At 42.8% G+C, this 21359-nt stretch overlaps 1 protein-coding gene across 1 annotated transcript in view; it reads right to left on the bottom strand.

Moving 5' to 3' along the window:
• WNT5B (Wnt family member 5B) overlaps nucleotides 1–21359 on the bottom strand; it is a 97416-nt gene that overhangs the window by 20149 nt on the left and 55908 nt on the right. The window lies entirely within an intron of this gene.

The raw sequence follows: 21359 nt of genomic DNA, 5'->3' as shown, positions 1-21359 counted from the left end.
GATATGTGAATTATATCTCAATAAAGCTGTTACATTTTTTAAAAAGTGTTCCGATGATGCAGCAATTCCATTCTCCTGGAGAAATCTACCCACTGGTACACCAGGATACATGTCAGAAATAGCAGTGCCGTTAACAGCCTCAAACTGCAAACAACACACATATCCATCAACCATGGATGGACCAATTGTGATATATTAATGCAATGAAATATTAGGCAGTAATTAAATGCATTAGGCAGTAATTAAAATGAATGAACTACAGTTACGTGCAACAACATGCATGAATCTTACAAACATAATGTTGAGAAGAAGCAAGTCACAAAAGAATATATAAACTATGATTCCGTTTACATCATAACTTTACTATTTAGGGATCCATACATAAGAGGTTAAGCTATAAAGAAAAGCAAGGAAATGATTACTGTACACATCAGGAGAGCGGTTTCCTGGAGGGTGGAAAGAAGGGATTGTGATGAGGACAAGACAAGGGAATTTCTGGAGTGCCAGTAATGTTCTATTTCTCAACCTGGGTAATGGGTACCCAGAGGTTCACTTTATAACAATTTACTAAGTTGTGCACATATGCTCTATACACTTTTCTGTATATGTTACATTACACAAGGGTAAAAAACATTTTTAAATGGGAAAAAGTCTTATTAATACCTAATGGTTTGAGGGGATCTTTATATATTTCCTCAGTGGAGAGTACAACTATAGTCCCACGGGGCACAAGATTTTTTTGTGTGTGTGGGGGCCTTAGAAAAGGGCCCTCATACTAAAAAGAAACCTCTCCCTTAAACGCATGCTGGAAAATTTAGGCACAGAGATAGCCACATGGGGTAACTACGTGAGGGCAGGTGGGGCTGGCGGGGAGGGAGCAGGTCAGGGCAGAGCACACAGCTCCTTCCACGGAGTGCAAGGCCTGGATTAACTACACGTGAAATAGCAGGCCCGTGGCCACGCCAAGGCCACGCCAGGGGCTGGCTCAGTGCGTGGTTTCTTCCATTCTCCCTCCAGGAAGCAAGGATCCGGCAAAACCACTTTCTGGCAAAACCATCTCTGTCTCACCTTCTATTTTTGGTCAATTTTTACTAATTTAGTCCTGTAGCTAGCTGTTTCTCTTATATGAATTTTTTTTCATAGATACTTTTGTCCCTTAAAAATACTTTTTAAGTAGAGACCAAAGATTAATGCAATGATGTATGCAAGACTTTATTGGAATATTCCATAACCTCTTAAAAGAATCCCCAGCTGCTCATCTTTTTTCTCAGCTCAATTAAGGCAGCCTTACCCTGCCAGCCTTAATTCTTTCTCCCAAGGGTCTCTCTCTGTCCCCAGGTCTCCCCAGTCCTCTCTTCTAAGCTCTGCTCAATGAGTCCTCTCAGCCCTAAGGCTCAGCATGCCTTTGTGTGATCTACTTTCTCCACATTTGGTGGAGATGAAAATAAAAAAGTTTTTTGGAGGGGGTATCCCAGTTTCCACCACATCACTTCGCAGCAACCCTTTGGGAAGCCTTATCTCCCAAACAGTCAGTGTCTTTTGCCATTGCTTCTCTGGCTTGGGGGAGAAATAATGCCTTGGGGGTGGGGAAAATGGGAGACAGAAGGTGGGTAGGAGTGAGGAGATTTTAATTCTGGCCCTCGAGGAAAATGCAAAATTGCCCCTCCTCAAAAATGTGTTTGTCATTCACGGTGATAAATTTCCCAGATTTGGGAAGTATAGAGCAAAATGACCCAATCACAGTGCAGGGTGGCAGGGACACAGAAACACATCCTGAGACCTCTGCACTGAAATCGAGTTCTTGACATTTCAGAGAGTGGCCTCCTCACACCCTGCTAGAATAAATCCCACCAGACAACCAGAGCAAGTCCCCAACGTCAGGTCCCTGCAGGAGCGGCAGACCCCAGCTGACTCCTCCTCTTATTGGGAAAAGCAGTTTTCTTCCCCGGGTACCAAGCAAAACTCCATCAGAAGTCTTATTCTGTACAGAAGAGAAGAAAGAGGAATTTCTCCTTCCCCTGAATCCTGATCAATTAAAATCATTTCAAAAGATGCTCCAGAGGGGGCCCGGCCTGGTGGCGCGAGCGGTTAAGTGCGTGCGCTCTGCTGCGGCGGCCCGGGGTTCACCGGTTCGGATCCCAGGCGCGCAATGATGCACTGCTTGGCAAGCCATGCTGTGGCGGCGTCCCATATAAAGTGGAGGAAGATGGGCACGGATGTTAGCCCAGGGCCAGTCTTCCTCAGCAAAAAAAGAGGAGGATTGGCAGATGTTAGCACAGGGCTGATCTCCTCACAAAAAAGAAAAAAAAAAGATGCTCTAGAAAAGAAGGGAGAAACGTCTGGCCATGGATCAGTGTGGTATAGGAAATTATTTTAGAAGCATGGCAGCCATGGCTGTGGACTTTGTTTTCAGCGGGGTTGGAGAGTTGAGGGGAAGCTGTCTGGATGCTCTCACATCTCTCCAAGGAAGCTATTATCACTGGGTCTGTGATTGTGGGGAAAAACATTTACCTGGGCAATTGCCACCCACTTCCACAAATTCCACGGTTTGGATAGAGTGAATGAGGCAAATAAATGGAATTCTGGATCCCCATCATGGGTAGGTTGATGACCTCTCTCAACGCCATGAGCTAATTAGAATAAAAATGCATCTTTTGCTACCAAGTAAATGTGTTCCTATTTTTGCAAACTGAAGTATATTTTCAAAGGACTTGGCAAAATTGTACTATTTAAAAAAGCAGGGATCACCAACTGGCGGACACCCAAATCTCTTTGGCTAACACAATGTTTTAAAATTTTTGGAATATGAATGCATTGGGGGGGCAGTGCACAGATTCTCTAATTTTCCAAAATCCCCACTATTCTCTGTTGCATTTTTCCTGGCTGTTTCACACATTCATTTTGTCTATCAGTTGCCCAAAGCTGATATTAAGTATGCCACACAGTTATTTAAAGGAACCTTAATATATGTATTACATATTATAATTCTATTATATATATTACTTATGTAATAGTCCTTTTACTATATGAACTATCTATAAACCTGGATTTGCACATGTGGGGTTTTCTGAAAGCAGTTATATCGATTCTTCTTTTTCCTAAACAATTCTGTCATTTCATCCCAGACACTAAGTTTGGATGAGAAGTTATTGCTTCACCTATCCCAGTCTTCCTGCTCACTTTAAATCTTACTGAAGCTGCCAATCTTCTGTTTCAAAAATAGGCAATTTCCATTTGGAAAAATGGGGTAGTTATTTCATTTTTATAAACAAGTAGGAGGTAAGTATTGCAGTGAAAAGAACAGCAGAAGCAGCAGCCCTGGACCCACAGACGCCTTAGACGTCGAGTGCCGGGGACCACCCTCTAGCCGTCATCAGTCAGTGCACAGGGAAAACGGCGGAGGAAGCCTGCGGCTGCATGGGCTCCCATGGTGAAGCGGGGAAGGAGAGATTGCCAGCTAATTCCCCCCGTAACTTACTGCTCATGCAGAAATGACGGCTGGTTTTTTATTTGGGGAGGAACCAATAACTCTAAGTGATGTGGATCTGCTTATTGCTGCCCCTAGCTGTCGCTCCTATGTTTCAAACTGATCGTTAGATTGTGCTGTGAAGAGTTCCTAATCCTCAGAGGGAAGAAGTGCCAAGCAGCTTTCTAATGAAAACCCCGGGCAGACAGAGTTCAGCCCCTCTCAGGCACAGCCCCACTTCCTTCCTCACCGGATGAGAACATTCACAGCCACGCTGGCCACCTCTTCTCATCTCTCCACAGTCAGTGATGAGACACACACTTTCCTTTGCCAAAACTAGAGTCACTGCCAGCAGTCTTCAGACCAGGTTTGTGGGTCTCACAGGTTCTGGGTTTTGGAGTGAAATGACTTCTGCAGCTGCCTCCAGAAAAGGTATGATCACCAAATTCAGGCCTGGGCAGGGCAAAGGGCTTCTGGTTCACCGCCGAGATGCTTTCTTTTATTTTATGGCTTTTCCAGGCCTCTTTCCACAGGACTCCCAACCCTCTTGCTAAATTGCTCCCATGGCTGCCTGCTCTCCTGGTAAAGGCTGCAGTGATGGAGGTCAAGCCTCCGTCCGTGCTGCTTCAATGAGGGACTCTGCAGAAAATGAAGGTGCACACAGCACACAGACGGTCCCCGGCAAGCACCTCGCATTCAGCATCCACTCAATAAAGGTTAAATGTTCATCATCTAACAAATACTTATCGTGGGCCTACTGAGCACCTCGCACTATAAAGGAGATTACAATAAACTAGTAAAATGTTACTTTCCTAGGACCTCAGTGTCGCTGTGCTGTCCAATATAGTAGCCACTGGCCGTTATGTGGCTGTTTACATTTAAATGAATTAAAATTAAATGTTCAGTTCCTCAGTAGCAGTAGCCACATTTCAAGTGCTCAATAGTCACATGTGGCTACTGGCTATTGTTCTGGACAGAAGAGATTATAGGACATTTCCATCACCACAGAGAATTTATGGGTGGTGCTGGTCTGGAGCGGAAGCCAGGTAAGAAAACAAATTACCACTCACACAACCAAAAGCTCCACCTGAAATCTACTATTTCCGTTTGGTGTAATAAGGCCATAATAGAGGTAACATGCAAAATACTACGGGCACTTGGGTAGGACAACTAACTCTAACTGATGGCCCAGGATCAACACCTGCCTACCAGCCTGGGAGATCAGCGTTTTCTAGCCCAACGACAACCTCCACTTCTCATCTTTATACTTAATCATTAAGAAAAGCAGACACTGTAATGATGTTGGGAGCAATTTCCCATTATCAGAACTAAATGGGTAGCTATTTTATATTTGCTACTCAGAGTAAAGGAAAAAGTTCAGACTCAGTGAAAATGTCAGAAAGTAATTTAAGTGGAATTCTTTCTGTGACTCCAAATCAAATCAATAAACATTATTGAGCATCTACTAGGTCTTACTCGAAGACAAGTAAGAGAATTTTTTATAATCTTGTAGGGGTGAGGTAAACATGTACAAGATTATTATATTTAGTAGCGTGATATGTTATAATGGAGGTGCCAATTTCTATCCAATTGTTATCCTAATAATTATACCCAATTATTAGTCCTAAAAAAGACTAATAATTCCAAAGGAGGGGATGCTTCAATGGAGGTGGTATTTGAACCTGTCCCTAAGAGGACAGGCAGGATTCCCACAGCTGGAGATGGAAGAGTGAAACCCTCCCACCGGGCAAAGGTGCAGAGGCTTGAAAATGCATGATGCATTTTGAGAATGGCAAGAACATCACACAACAATTTCATGTCCAAAATTCAATTATAGAAAACAGAGAGAGAGAGAGAAACAAAGCCAAAATTCAAAGAAAAACAAAAGTCACTAATGCTTGGTGAAGGAGGACCATCATGCTGGGACCTCCTCATGGAAGACCTTAAGGCCCCTCCAAGGAGTCTGGGCTTCATTCTGTAATCTGTAGGAGCGATCCAAGACATTTCAACAGGAGAGAGGCACCACCAGATCTGTATTTAGGAAAACTGGCGATAGTTTGCTAGTGCTAATGATTGATGGAGTCTAGAGAGAGTCTAGAGGTGGGGAGCCCAGCTGGGAGGGCTAATCCAGCAGAAATATGATAAGTGGCAGAACGAAAACATTGTCAGCCTGAGTGGAAAGCAGGGGAGAAGGTGTGGTCTGTGCATAATGCTGCCATGAGAATGACAAATGTTAGCAGTGGGAAGCAACCACCAGTACAGGCCCTCAGACCACTTACCTTTGGTCACCACTGAATTGAAATAAAGAATACTGATGGTAGTACACCTACATGTGCCTTTGGGGAGAGCCCACTGTTTCTGTGCTCATCTCCAAGGCTACATTAGGTGGTTGGAGCAGGGTTGATCCATGGGACCTGACCATCTTGCAAACACATGTCATTGATCAGAAAGAGTCACCACTACAGAAAAAACAAACAGCTTGAAGTACATATACCACCTGGGACGAGTCAGCAGAAATACCTTTATGAAAATTAACAAAAATTATAGTTAATAGTAGAAATAATTATTAATAACTTCGGCATTCCTGGGTGTATATATATATTTGTCTAATAAGTTACTTCAGCCTCATAAGATGTCTTCCCACTTTGGACCCTCAGAGCTATTTGTGGCAGAGCTCACTTGATAGTCACTAAAACTGCACACAGGTTGACTACATTCTCCAGCCTCCATTGCACTAAGATGTGGTCACATGACTGAGTTCTTTCTAATGGAATGTTAGAAGAAATGATGCCTGCAACTTCCTGGCCTGGCCCATAAAAACCTCTGGTGAGCAGTCCTCCATGTTCTCTTTCCTTCTTTCAGCTCAGTAATGGCTAAAGATAGAGTCCTAAGACAGAAGAAGCCCAGGTCCCAAAAGTACCACTTGGAGAACTGCCTGCCAGTGAGGAACATGCACTCTGGTTTTTACATGGGCTAGAAATAAACCTCTATGGTTTTAGAGCCAATTTACATTCGGGCGTTTGTTTACTACAGAAGCTAGCAATACCTTAACTAACACAAACTCTTACAACTCTTATGCTACTTTGTATTAGGCTCATCTATGTACTTCTTAAAAATCCCCTTTTAGACTGTAAACACATTATTTTTATCTGTAGTTGCTCAAATGGTTTCTAACTAAGACTATAAAAGGGACTTCGACTGTGGACGGATTGCTATCCTCATGAAAAATAGAGAGAGGGATCCAGCCGCTCAGTCACGTAAGGACAGAGAGTGAATGAGGAAACAATGCCTGAATTCCTGTTATTTGAAGTCTATGACATTTTGTCTGTCTAGAAAGACAGTAAATTATTAAATTTACTGGAGGTATTAAAACAGAAAAAAAGTTTAATCCTCTATTAAGCTATTTACCTACAGCGAGATCTAATAATAGCACTCATATCTTACTAATGCATTTCCAGCTCTTCGTAACTATGTGCCGCGGACAAGTCACACAACTGCTCTAGATCCCTGATTTCTCAAGTATAATTGAGAATGAGGGGCTGAAGCATATAATCCCTAAAGTCTTTTCCAGTCCTAACATTTCTGGCATCTATTAAGCAGTCAATCAATCCAGTTAAACTGGCTAATTAAGTTTACTGGGCAATTTATTACTCTTTCAAAGTAAATTATTTTTAAAATTTCCAACCTTTGATGAAAGTAAAGCCTAATAAAACACTAAACTAGGTTTTAGTTTTAAAAGACAAAAGTTAATTAACATGTTTGGATAGTATCATTTAAAAAAAATCTTTTCTCATGATAGGTGAAAAATGCTATCTCATTTTAAACTGCATTTCTTTGATTATTAGTGAAGGCATACACTTTTAGATGTTTATTAGCCATTTGTATTTCCTCTTTCACGGATTATTTAGTTTTAAGATTAGAACACTGCAGTAGGATCACAGGAGGGGATATGACCGCCTGCGTCTTTCAGCCAGCAGCCAACTAAAGGGGGTTAAAATACCTTCCCAGAAACATCACCAGCTCAACGGATGGAACTGTAGGACTCCTAGCACTGGTTCAGCTCCGTGCCTCCCAGAGCATGCCTGCCTTTCATTATGCGTTAAATTCAATGGAATAAAAGTGGCTGCAGGCATAGCATTGTGGGGTTCCATATTTATTCTCTTTCTGTGACAGCCGCATCCAATTTTCTCAGTTGAGAAGTCAAGGGGGTTACGAATTCCACCGAGGACCTGGAAATCCAGCTGGGCTGTTTGAGTTCCTTTCTACTTCTCCATGAATAAAGATTCTACAGAGGGGCCCTAAACAAATAATGCTGCTAATGACGTGTGAGGCAGATGGGTCCTCAAACTCAGTGGCCAGGGAGACACTGGCTTTGCCTGGCTAACTGCAGCGCAAAAACTTGTTTTTGCCAAAGAAACCTTGTAACTAGATATGCGCTGAAGTCACACGGAGAGCGGAAGTGTTGAATCAGAAGTCATTTCTTGGCTCTGTTGCTTTCCCAAACCTAACCATGCTCTGCAGCCACAGCACTGTCCTGACATCGCCCCTCGAGTCTAGGTGCTACAGTGCATGTGCAGTGACTCAGCCGATGGAAAAACAGCTCTCTCCTGCCATCTGGGTTCCATCCACAAAATAAAACAACATTGTTGCTTTCAAAAGCATTTATAAATTTAGTTTAAAAAATAGATTTAAAAAACTGACAGAGAGGGAAATTCTAATGAGGATCCTCTGCAAAAAATGCCCAGTAGCCAGTGTCCCCAAATTCAAATCAAGGAAACTGTTAGCAGGAGTGCTGTCAGATCTCAGCCACTAGAGCAAGCAAAGCATTCTCGATCTTCTGCAAAGGGCCTTATCCCTGTGGGTGTCACTGTCTGGAATGGCAGGAACAGGCAAACACAGCTGGATCTGAAGCTCTGTTAGACCACAAATGTGTGTTAACGGCACACAGCATTACCAGGGTTTCCTTTTCATCCCGGCTGCATAAGAGAAGCTGCATTTTTTCTCCTTGTACGTAGCACGTCCAGCTACACCACAGAAAGCCCATGCTCTGGGTGCACCCACAGATGAAAGCAAGAACAGGAATGTCAAAATGCATCCCAATGACAATTTCCAGCTTAAAATGACCAGACTCCTTGGAAAATTTCAGTGGTAAAATATATTCATGTTTGTGTCAAGAGAAACCACACACCCAACCCTAAAAGCCAGTATCAACAACCTAAAAGTCAATGGAAAACAGCACAGCATAACACAGCAAGTATAATGTGACCTGATTTGGTTCAGTGGAACAGCATGGAATGGTGTGCAGCAAATGATAAAATTATTGCATTCTTCCAACATTAAGAAAACATGCTCAAAGACTGAGGCAAAACCAGAAATGTCTAGGTGTTCCCTGTCCCAGCTCCTGCCCAATCCCAGGTTGCTCCCCATGACACAGATTCCCTGATCTATTCCTTAAAAAAATCTTCCTTTTCCCCTTTCTCTCCCGCTCTACTCCCCGCCTCTAACACATATTAACCAAAGGAAAATGATCAGAATTAAAGTCAATATTTATTGAGTGCTAACTGCATACGCTGTACCAGGGGCTGAAGGATGGGGGTGAGCAGAGGCCTGCAGGTGAAGAGTAACAAAGAAGGGCAGAATCCTCGCCCTCGTGCAGCAGGGAGAGCAGCCAGGCTGGGCAGGTCCAGCAGGGAGTGCCAATCACAGGCTAGAGAGGGTGGTGGGGCTGAGGATAGGGCCGGGTTACCATCCCTATTCAATTCTGGGCAGCAGCTGCTGCAGAATCTCTACCTGTTTGGTTAGCCTGTTGAACAAACAGAACTTGTGATAATTTATATGCATAGAAGAAAATCTTCCTTAACCCATTAAACCCTCTCTGACATAAACAAACAAACAAACAAACAACTTCTTTATTGAAACAAAACATACATAGAGCAAAATTCGAAAATCTTAAATATACAGCTTGATGAATTTCTACATTTGAATACACCCACGAAACCACCACCCAGATCAAGTATCATTTAACTATGAGGCAAATCAAACTGGTATGCTGCTGAAAAATGCAGGCAGACTCCAGATGGATCTCTAACATGCCTCTTATTGTTGTTGTTGATTTTATTTTGATGTTGAGAGAGAGTTTACTCTCTTTTTATGGGGGTGGAGGAAGGTCCACTCAAGTAGGCTCTAGGAAACACTCCCCTAGCAGGCACACAGATACTCATTCAGGAGGGAATTTTCTACTTGTTTAGGGATCTTTCAGGATCCCTAACATTTAAGAAATGTTTAAGAAAACATTCAGGCTTCAACCTACGGCTGCCACATGTTTGCATCCTTATGTTTAGGAACAGGGTGTGAAGAAGTTTAAACTTTTATGTGTAATCTGGGTGCTTTCTCCTGCAGAACACCACAAACTTAATTCCTGGCAACATTTTTTTTTTTTTGCAAGCCATTTATTTTCCATGGTAGAACAGCAATGGCAGACAATGTTATTTTTAGATCTTTAATTCTCCCTCTTCCAGCTTTGTCATCGAATTTAAATGAACAGGATAAAAAATAAAACTTGATTTTTTTTTAAAGAAAAATGAAACAAACAAAAACATCCTCAGTTTGGAACATGATCCATGCATTAGAATTGAACAATCAGCCCTCTCCCAGAGCCACGGATAATTTAAGATGATCTAATGTTAACCAGGTGATTCTTTATATTGGTCAAGGATTAAGAAATGCTCAAATTTTAAGCAAAATTACTATCTTACAGTACACAGAAAAATATGAGTTAGCATATTAATTCATGTAGTAGTCACAACTTTCTATCAGTTTATGACACCTTACAGGATGTTTTTAATAAATGCTATGTTAATATTGAAAACTATAATGGTCAGGATATTAAGTATAGCGTTAGGAAGAAAATGTGCAATTTCTATAGCGAAGGCTTACAGACTAAAACATGTTGCTGATGAAATCACAACGCAAGCTAATTCAATTTTGGCTCTGCTAGCTACGACAATTTCTTAGTTTATACATTATTTTTCAAAGATATATCAAACTTTTTAAATTTATAGATATAAAATCAGGAAAATGGAGAAGTAGGCTGAAAGAGGATCCCAAAGATTGTGTTTTCCATTTTCCCACAGCACTTTAACAGTCACTAACATGCTTGGGTGACACACATAATCACTCTATTTAAAATGTCTACTTTTCCTCCCTTATTGCAGTTATAGTAATCCTAATCACTTAGTAGCATAAGTGATCAAATTTCTGTGTACTCTTCTGCCAATGTCTGATTACCCTTCCAATTGCACACGAATTTTACTGAAACATCAAGTACAAGGGTGTAGGTGAGTGTGCCCCTTTAAGGGGTTCCAAGATGCTCTGCAGATCACAGGAAAGACACACTCAACCTCGACTGTTCCCACAGCTCTGGGAAAGTCACGTCTTTATTCTACGCCTTATTTTCTCCATTTGTAAAAAAAGAACAAGCGTTGTCATTCAATGTCTACACAGTGCTCTCAAAGCTTTACAGAGAAGGTGTCATCTAATTACTAGGTTTCGTTATTATGCCAAAATGTTGACAACTCCAATTTAGGCTCCCTCAACCAGCTAAATCAAGGAATTCTTGATGGTTACAAGAGTAGGCACTAATTACTGGAGTAACTTGAATGTTTTGGCCTTAAACGGTAAGTGAAGTTTAAAAATAAAAAGTAAACAACAAACAAAGAACCTCACTGAATTTCTAGGTCTCAAGACTGAGACAAGTTGTTCCAACTTTGGAAAAAATTTGGACAGGGTTTTCCTACTGTTTTCATGTCCCTCATACAGGGGTGAAAAGCCAGTGCTTGGTGTTATGGACATCTTTGGGAATAACTGGTATTCAGGAAGGCAACAGTAGCACATAAGATGAAGATCTGATTTTTATCTCCTAACCGTCTTTTCTGGGGTGTGAAGAGTTAACACTAACAAGGTTAATTTTGCTTTTTTACCCCTTGAGATTCTGGCTATTTTTTTAAACCTTTAACCCCTATCCTCTCAGCAGGAAAGGGGACCCGGCTGTGAACTCTGCGACGGGGTGGACCCCTAATACTCCTCTGGGTCTGGCATTACGTAAGAAATGTAAATGCTCTGGTTCATCCAAATAGAACTTTCCAGCAAAGCCTGGCTCAGCGCCAGCATCTTTTCAAAAAGAGAATAACCTTCAAACTCTGGCCCACTAAGGGTTTAGACAGCAGAGTTCAGGCCTGATGTGGAGTTACAAACCAGGTCTGAGTAAGATTGATCTTGATCCCCTCCTTGCCTTTTGAAATATTTATCAAGATATGACAAACCTATGAGGATTCTGGTTTAAATGACCTTTACCGGCAGAGAACACAGCCTCGGACAATGGAGAAGCAGTCAAGTCAGCTGTCCGCTCCAGGGTGGTGGAAGCTTGGAATCTAGTCAGTCTTTGTTAGTCACACAGTCTGTCCCTACTTCTCCTGCAAAAGAGAACTGAAACTGGTTAAAAATATTCCTTCTCCATTCCCACTTCAGCTCTCTGTCCTGAAGCTCTGGAAAGAAGCCTAGATGCAGTAACTGTCCTGTCCCACAAACATAAAACGGTACTGGATAAAAACGGATATGCAGGAGCCTCGCTTGAGACCGTCTTCCTTCCCCTCCTCTCTCCACATGTCCTGCCTTCCTGCTTCCCCTTTCTTCTCTGCCAGCAGACTAACAGTTATTCCTGGTAGTATTTTCCCTCTCTTCAGATCCTGCCACTCTCTTCTTGCCCGCGGCCACACTCCTCTTTTCTCAGCACTGCCCCTCCATGCCAAAACCTCCCTGGGGTTCTGCTCACTGAATCTCATTTGGAAGAGCGGTCACCGACACCAAAAGTGGTCTGTTTCATGGATAAAGGGCTAATAGGGAAGCAACCACTAGAGGGTGACATAACTATACACAAGCACATTCCCTTGGGACTATACAAGGCCAGAGCCAGTCAGGCATCCAGCTGTGGGCCTGGAGGTATAAAATGGATATCAGCACGTCTACCCACAGTGTGCACACTCACACAGGCGCCCCTTTTCTCTCTCTGTCATACACCCACACACACCCACACACACCCACACTGACCTACTCTGGCTAGCAAATCAACAAGGGCCTTCAAGTGTTTCACATGAAAGCCACACCTCACCACGGCCCAATACTGCTCACAGCACAGTCAATATCTAATTCACTGCTGACCATTGCTTTCACGGACCCCTCTTTATGTGGTGTCATACAGAAACTGCATCCTAGCAAGGTGGAACAATAAACTTATATTGTTAACGCAGCAAAGCACAGTGGTTTAGAATGTGGTCTCTAGATCTAGACTATGGAGTTCAAATTCCAATTCTGATAGCTGTTTGGTCTTGAGCAAGTCACCTCCCTGTGCCACAGTTTCCTCATCTGTAAAATGGAGAAAATAATGGAAACTTCTTCATACATTGTGCAGGTTATCTATTGTGAAGAATAGATAAGTTCATATATGTAAAGACCTTAAAAGAATGTCTAATGCACAATAAATGCTCAACAAATATTATCTTTTCACTACAGTCAGGAACTGTGTTAGGAGGTTACATGCATTATCCCATTCAATCCTCACAAAATTCCCAAGATAGGAAAATCGCTAGTGCCATTTTACAGACAAGAAAATTGAGGGTCCAAGTGGTTAAATAACTTGTCCAAAGTCACAGAGCTAAAAAGTCATAGAGTCAAGATTTTAACCCAGAATCTGTCTGACCACAAAACCCACATTCTTTTCACTATATCACTGGGGAAAAAATTCAGTCTTCATACTAGAGGACTAAAAGACAAAAGATGGGGGAAAAATGGTTTTTCTTCTATATTACTTTTATTTTACTAAAAAGGGAGAGGCTTTAAGAAGTATAATTTATCAAAAGTTTCAAAGCATGAGAAAGAAAACTGGGTAGTAGGAGGTCGTTCTACCACTGGTTCTCAGTGCTGTGGTCCCAGGTCAGCAGTATCTGCATCACCTGAAAACTTGTCAGGAATGCAGATGCTTGGGCCCCACCCCAGACTTTCTGACTCAGAAGCCTTCAAATTATTCTGATGCATACTCAGGTTTGAGAACCACTCTCTAAGCAAAAGACAGGTGAGAGCTGGTAGTGAAAATACAGGTCAAGGGCAACAGGAGGGATGCGTGTCTGGCAGAAGAGAAGTTTGGGACTACCTCTTGGCGATTGAATGAACATGCTACTCTCCCTGACTTAGGGAGGAGAAAATGAGGTGCAGAGAGATAGATGGCTTGTTCAAAGTGAGAGACCATTTCATTAGGCTCTTGCACTTTCGCTATGTTTCCACTCCTTTAACCTGCATATTTCTTAAAAACAGGAAATAATGTTTAAAAAATGTTTAACTGTCAGCATATGTGTATCTGTACAATTTTCGGGCACATCTCTGTGGGGTTTCTTCATGGCGCATTTATAAAAGAAAAAATAAAAATGGCATTTTTAGGTGCCTGCTATGTACCAGGTTCTACACTGGGCCACTCCTTTCTCATGGATTTTTTTCCTCAATGAATTCTCTCAACAGCTCTGTGAACAGGAATTACTTTCTTTTCTTTTTTTGTGAGATCAGCCCTGTGCTAACATCTGCCAATCTCCTCTTTTTTTGCTGAGGAAGACTGGCCCTGGGTTAACATCCGTGCCCATCTTCCTCCACTTTATATGGGACGCCGCCACAGCATGGCTTGCCAAGCACTGCGTCCGTGCACCACCGGGATCCGAACCGGCGAACCCCGGGGCCGCCGCAGCAGAGCGTGCACACTTCACCCTTTGTGCCACCAGGCCAGCCCCTACTTTCATTTTACAAATGAGGAAATTTAAGTCACTTTGCCGTAGGTCATGCAACTATAATGGGAGAGCTAGAATTCCCATGCGCAACTTCAGACTCCAAGTCTGGTGTACATTTAGCTCACAAGGCTGCCTTGGGGACAGAGGTGTGCTAAGGAGCCCTCACGTCACAGGCACTTAAGGGAGACTCACGCATGGAAGCCACCCTGTCACCGGGGCCTTCCTGGGGGCCAGGCAGAACACTCCGAAGGGCTCCCCCCTTTCCATCGCTGCCTGGATATGGACCACCAAGCTCTATTGTCAGAGAGCGGTGAACTGGGCAAATGAAGAGAAAGACAGTTGATTAAAAACAATTTTTTTTCAAGGCAATCTTGGTTGTAAAAACAGTAGCAGAAGTCCAAACCATGAACTAAAAATTTCTAACTTCACATACTGAATTCCAACTCCAGATAAACAAGAGTTAAAATAAATGTTCCTTATTTTTTGGGGAAAAAAAAAAGCTAAGAATACCTTGAAAAAGTGATTTTTAAAATTAACCTGGGGCCGGCCCCGTGGCTTAGCAGTTAAGTGCACGCGCTCTGCTGCTGGCGGCCCGGGGTTCGGATCCTGGGCGCGCACCAACGCACTGCTCCTCTGGCCATGCTGAGGCCGCGTCCCACATGCAGCAGCTGGAAGGATGTGCAACTATGACGTACAACTATCCGCTGGGGCTTTGGGGGAAAAATAAAAATAAATAAAATTAAAATTAACCTGATGCCTCAATATGGAAGAACCATAACAGTGTATACAATATATGGTTGCTGTTATAGTCTTCTTATTTTTTTCTAAACAAGTAAGGAAAAACAAGCCTGTTCTCTAAATAAGTTTCCACCCTATGTAATGACCTTCCTCCCATCAACACCTATTCAAATTCTAGGCTTCCCCGTGGTGATCTCTAGCCTGAAGACATTTTATTTATAATATCACTGTTGGAACTTATACCACTAACTAATACGGTCACTCTCAGTAGGTATTTTCTAGCTCATTGCTGGGTCCCAAGTCCTCAAAGGCAGAAACACCATTCATCGTTGTCTACTTCGTAGCACAAAGCACTGCACGTAAATTGTATTAACATTTCCTGAACCATTCAGTGATTGAAAACCCACCTTTCTAAGTGTTCAGTGCCCTGGAAATGGCTACGTTTACAACTCAGCTTGTTTTTTTAGGGTTGTAACAAGTACCTAGGTGTTTGATTATATTAATAAATAATAGCTGACATATGGGATTATTCCATCAAAATATTTCTAATCCTTTGGTCGAGTGCCTGAAAATATGAAAACATATATTAGAGTTAACACTCAAAAGCTGCAAATTACAAATTACAAATGGCAACCCCATTTCCACAGTAGAGGAAGGGAATGACCATTCAGCAAGGGGTGATTGTTAATAGCACGCCCTTTCACTCTCATGAGTTTTTTCCCTTTGGACAATAAAGTGTAAGTCATCCTAATGGGAGGGCTCTAGCTACTCAGACCTCAAGCCCTTATTTTTATTGTGGTGGATAAAGCCCATGTTTACAGGATAGAGCCAACTAATAATTTGGGAGAGAGTAAACAAATATTTTGAGGTGTTCCTGGTAATTTGTTGATTTGAAAACAATTTTCACATATTTTTCCTACTTATTTACATCTTTATTTCAAAATGTTTGTTCTGCTTAAATCTTCTCATTTCTAATTGTGGTGAAATATATATAACATAAAATTTACCATCTTAACCATTTTAAAGTGTACAATTCAGTAGTGTTAAATATATTCACATTGTGTAACAAATCTCCAGAACTTTTTCATCTTGCAAGACTGATACCCTATACCCATTAAACAACTCCTCATTTGCCCCTTCCACTAGGCTCTGGCAGCCACCATTCTACTTTCTGTTTCTATGACTTTGACTACTCTACACACCTTATGTAAGAGAAATCACACGGTATTTGTCTTTTTTTGTGTGTGTGTGAGGAAGATCAGCCCTGAGCTGACATCCATGCCAATCCTCTTTTTGCTGAGGAAAACCAGCCCTGAGCTAACATCTATTGCCAGTCATCCACCTTTACCTCCCCAAAGCCCCAGTAGATAGGTGTATGTCATAGTTGCACATCCTTCAAGTTGCTGTACGTGGGACGCCGCCTCAGCATGGCGGGACGAGCGGTGCGTGGGTGCGAGCCTGGGATCTGAACCCGGGCTGCCAGTAGCGGAGCTCGAGCACTTAACCCCTAAGCCACGGGGCCAGCCCCAGTATTTGTCTTTTTGTGACTGGCTTATTTCACTTAGTATAACGTCCTCAAAGTTCCTCCAGGTTGTAGCATGTGACAAGATTTCCTTCCTTTTTAAGGCTAAATAATATTCCACTGTATGAATATACCACATTTTGTTTATCCATTCATCCCTCGATGGACATTGGGTTGTATCCACCTTTTGGCTATTGTGAATAATGCTATGAACATGGGTGTACAAATTGTTCTCCAAGATTCTACTTTTATTTCTTTTGGATATAAACCCAGAGTGGAACTGCTGGATTACATGGTAGTTCTATTTTTAAGTTTTTGAGGAATCTCCATAGTGTTTTCCACAATGGCTGTACATTCCCACTAACTGTGCACTAGGATTCCAATTTCTCTACATCCTCACCAATACTTTTTACTTTCTGTTTTATTAATAGTAGCCATCCTAATGGGTGTGAGGTGGTATCTTATCGTGGTTTCGATTAGCAACTCCCTAACAATTACTGACATTAAGCATCTTTTCATGTGCTTTTTGGCCATTTGTATGTCTTCTTTGGAGAAATGTCTATTCAAGTCCTTTGCCCATTTTTTAATCAGGTTATTTTGTTGTTGTTGTTTCTAGTTAAATCTATTTGCAGTCAGTGAATCAAGTCCTCACTCTCTCTCATCTTCAATACTCAGGAGGTGCTCTCCTGCTTAGAAATACTTAGGAATATGGACCAGCCCATGGCTTAGCGGTTAAGTGCGCGCGCTCCGCTACTGGCGGCCCGGGTTTGGATCCCGGTCGCGCACCGACGCACCGCTTCTCCAGCCATGCTGAGGCTGCATCCCACATACAGCAACTAGAAGGATGTGCAACTATGACATACAATTATCTACTGGGGCTTTGGGGAGAAAAAGGAGGAGGATTGGCAATAGATGTTAGCTCAGAGCCGGTCTTCCTCAGCAAAAAGAGGAGGGTTAGCATGGATGTTAGCTCAGGGCTGATCTTCCTCACAAAAAAATAAATAAATAAAAATTAAAAAAAAAAAAGAAATACTTAGGAATAGACAACGTTGCTCTCAAGAAATCTTGAAGTTGGAAAGGCACCATTTTATAAACCTTAGAAATTTATTGCTGGGTCGGCCCCGTGGCTTAGCGGTTAAGCGCGCGCACTCCGCTGCTGGCAGCCCCGGGGTTCGGATCCTGGGCGCGCACCGAGGCACTGCTTCTCCCGCCGTGCTGAGGCCGCGTCCCACATACAGCAACTAGAAGGATGTGCAGCTATGACATACAACTATCTACTGGGGCTTTGGGGGGAGAAAAATAAATAAATAAAATCTTTAAAAAAAAAAAAAGAAGAAATTCATTGCTATCGATTGTCCAGAACTCTTGGAGAGGTTTTGATATGTATGAAGTCTTTCACAAAGATATGATATTATTGTTATTGTTCTCACTCATTTTAGTTCCACAACATTGACAGAGTGCCTACTACATAGCAGGCATTGTGCCGAGGGTGTGCTAGAGTTAATATAAAACACACACACAAAATTTTAACTCCTTTGATCCAACACCCACCAGCTAGACTCTGGGTCACTATTTTTGGATACATATATTCTTGAATGAGGAATTTAAAAAACTACAGATCTCTTCTGATCTTTCCAGCCAGATCTTCTCTCTCTGTATGAGGAAGTATACATCCTTAAGTAAGCCTGATCTTTGGGTTGGGCTTCTCAATTTTCCCAGGCCCCACTCAGGTGAAAAACACACCCTATCTGAAAATATAGTTTTTTTTTTGTTTTTTTTTTTTTGTGAGGAGATCAGCCCTGAGCTAACATCCGCCAATTCTCCTCTTTTTTTTGCTGAGGAAGACGGCCCTGGGCTAACATCTGTGCCTATCTTCCTCCACTTTATATGGGACGCCGCCACAGCATGGCTTACCAAGCAGTGCGTCGGTGCACGCCCAGGATCCGAACCAGCGAACCCCGGGCCGCCGCAGCGGAGCGCGCGCACTTAACCGCTTGCGCCACCGGGCCGGCCCCTGAAAATATAGTTTTAAAAAAATTCTTGGTAAAGTTTTAGAGACTCCCTGTACAAGGCTATCACCTCTGCTTCTAAACAGAAGTTCACAGCTCATTCAGGAAAAACTTCATTCTGGCTGCAACTTGTTAAACCACATACAAAAATCTCAACCCGTCTTCAAAACATGAACAGCTATCCACAGGATTTTCTCCATTGGTATACATCTTCTCCAGACAATCAGAGTCTCTGGTCCATGATACCTTCCATCTATTTTTGTGTCCCCCATCTGAGCCTAACCCAAAACCCCCAAGAAGCCACTGCATGTAGAAATGTTCTTAATCTCAGGCCTGCATTAGGAACAATGCATAATGCCAGGGTTCAGGAGACAGCAGGACTAACGTAGGCTCTTGATCTCACAGAGTGTTACTGTCGGAAAGGACCCTGGAGATTATCCAGTCAAACTGCCCTAGTGTTACATGAGGAAACTGAGACCTGCAAAGGGGAATCATTTTCTCAACGCCACAGTCACCAGGTCTTCAGACGCAACATAGGGCTCATGTGATGCCACGCTTCTTTCTCCCACTAATGTTCATTTTCGGAGATGCTTCTTTTCCTTTTTTTTTTTTTTGTGAGGAAGATCAGCCCTGAGCTCACATCCATGCCAAGCTGCCTCTTTTTTGGCTGAGGAAGACTGGCCCTGGGCTAATATCCGTGCCCATCTTCCTCCACTTTATATGGGACGCCGCCACAGCATGGCTTGACAAGCGGTGCGTCGGTGCGCGCCTGGGATCTGAACCCAGGCCGCGAGCAGCAGAGCGCGCGGCACTTAACTGCTACGCCACGGGACTGGCCCCAACTCCTTTTCCTATTTACTGAACACGAAAATAATCATATTGCCGAAAATCTTTAGAATATATGTTTGAATGCCTTAAATAAAAGGCTCTGTGTTAATAAAATTCTAGACTTCAACTCAAGAAAAAGTTTTGCTAGAACTAGGACCAGGTGGCCAACTTCTTGAGAAAGTATTTCCAGGCACCTCTGAACAACTCCGAAGACTTGAGAGGAATGGCCCATCTAGAGGAGGAAACCCACTAGGCTCCTTCTCCTTAGGTCAGGCCCCCCACCCCATAAACCCTCCCAACCTCCCATGTGTTAAACCGGATTAAGGTGTTTTGGATTAAGACTCTGACATCAACACAAACACATCTACATCCACAGAAGAACAACAAAAAAAGTGAGTTTCACGTAGAGTCTAAGGTAAAAGTTTAGACAGAAGTGACTGAGACAAATACAAGCCTAGGTACACTCCAGGAGAAGAGTATAGGCCCAGGTATGCCCCAGAATTGTGACACTTATTGCCACAGCGCATCTGGCATCATCTGGATGACTAACAGAACAGCCTGTTACTTCAGGAAGGTTATAAAAATCTATGGGCCTCACACCATGTGTAACGTGGGTCAGGGAGGAAACTTGTAAGAATTTTTGCTTCTGCATTTCCTGGTTTAGGAACACGAGAGGTGGGTGAGGGTCTAAAATGTATTATGCCTACTAGTGAATCTTTATGCATTTGGTCTAGTATTGCTCTCTACAATCTCATATACTTAATACGGAAATTAATATGGAATCAAAATCTTGTTCAGGTCCTCAAAGAGTCAATGAAACATTTTCCTTTTCTGATAGACAAATCAGGTTGTCTTGTATCTAGTTTTGTGGACCCATAAATTCAATAAAATTAAGGAGGGTCATTTTCCCTGATCCAAAAACTCTTGGTTTGGGGGCAGTTAAAATGAAACTCTGAAATCCTATCCTCTGTGTGGGCATTTAAGACCCAGGAGCCACATTCTAGAATGGAACATTGCCCTGGTTCCATAAAACAGTTGATAAACCAACAGATATTGGCTGGAACACCTTAAACCAAGTCCAATTGTCATTCTATTTTATAAAAATGTAAATTTGTATTAGCACATACAAATATATTGACTATCAGCACACTTGGGCCATACAATTTATATATATTCTAAGAGGCTGATGAGAAAGAAAAAGATCATAAAACAAGGCGTAGGGAAGGCTGCCCTTCTAAGTGCAAAGCAGGCTAAGGAGCTGCGAGGGCATCAGGGTGGCGCTCCGACAGTCCACAGTTCAGCAGCGAAGCGCGGAAGTGGAGGCAAGTTTTGAGGTATAAAGTACTCACAGCGCTGTCTGGAAACAACCAGAAGATGCTAGGAGGAGGTAGTAATGGATAATTCTAGAATGAGGACTGGAGAGGCTCAGTGTCAAGTTAAGGTATGAATGAATAAAGCCGAGTTTCTCCGTAATATAAGACACAAGACTGGAGAGAAAGGAATCGTAGGAAACAGCCTCACTGGGGAGAACTGGGGTGTGATAACAGAGACGTGTTAAGGGGCATTAGGGACAGTAAAAAAAGGAAGGAGAGTTGGGGTGACGGTTATTGAGTACTACTACTGGGAGGAGGGTCTGGTAACGATAATAAAAGGAGAAGGGTGTAAAGCAAGGGTCAGGAACTGTAGGAGGAAACTATGGGAAAAGACTGTGCAGACGTCAGCAGCAGAGAAAAAGAGAAGGAACAGGCTTGGGGCGTAGCCCAGAAAGGGAAGGGCTCAACAGCGGGCTACGGGGTGAAAAGCAGACGGGTGGGGAAGCGCTAGGCTGACAGCTGCTCTCAAACGGCGCCTACAGGGTTAAAAAGCAGGGGCGGCGAGAATAGGAAGAACTCGGTTTCCAGGGAAACGGCTCCTCCAGTTCCGGCAGCGCCGGCCCGTACCACTGCGCGGGCGCGCGGGGGGAGCGCCGA

Source organism: Diceros bicornis, chromosome 17, assembly GCF_020826845.1.
Source record: "Diceros bicornis minor isolate mBicDic1 chromosome 17, mDicBic1.mat.cur, whole genome shotgun sequence".
Lineage (NCBI taxonomy): Eukaryota > Metazoa > Chordata > Mammalia > Perissodactyla > Rhinocerotidae > Diceros > Diceros bicornis.
This window is presented reverse-complemented; position numbering and strand designations above follow the sequence as displayed.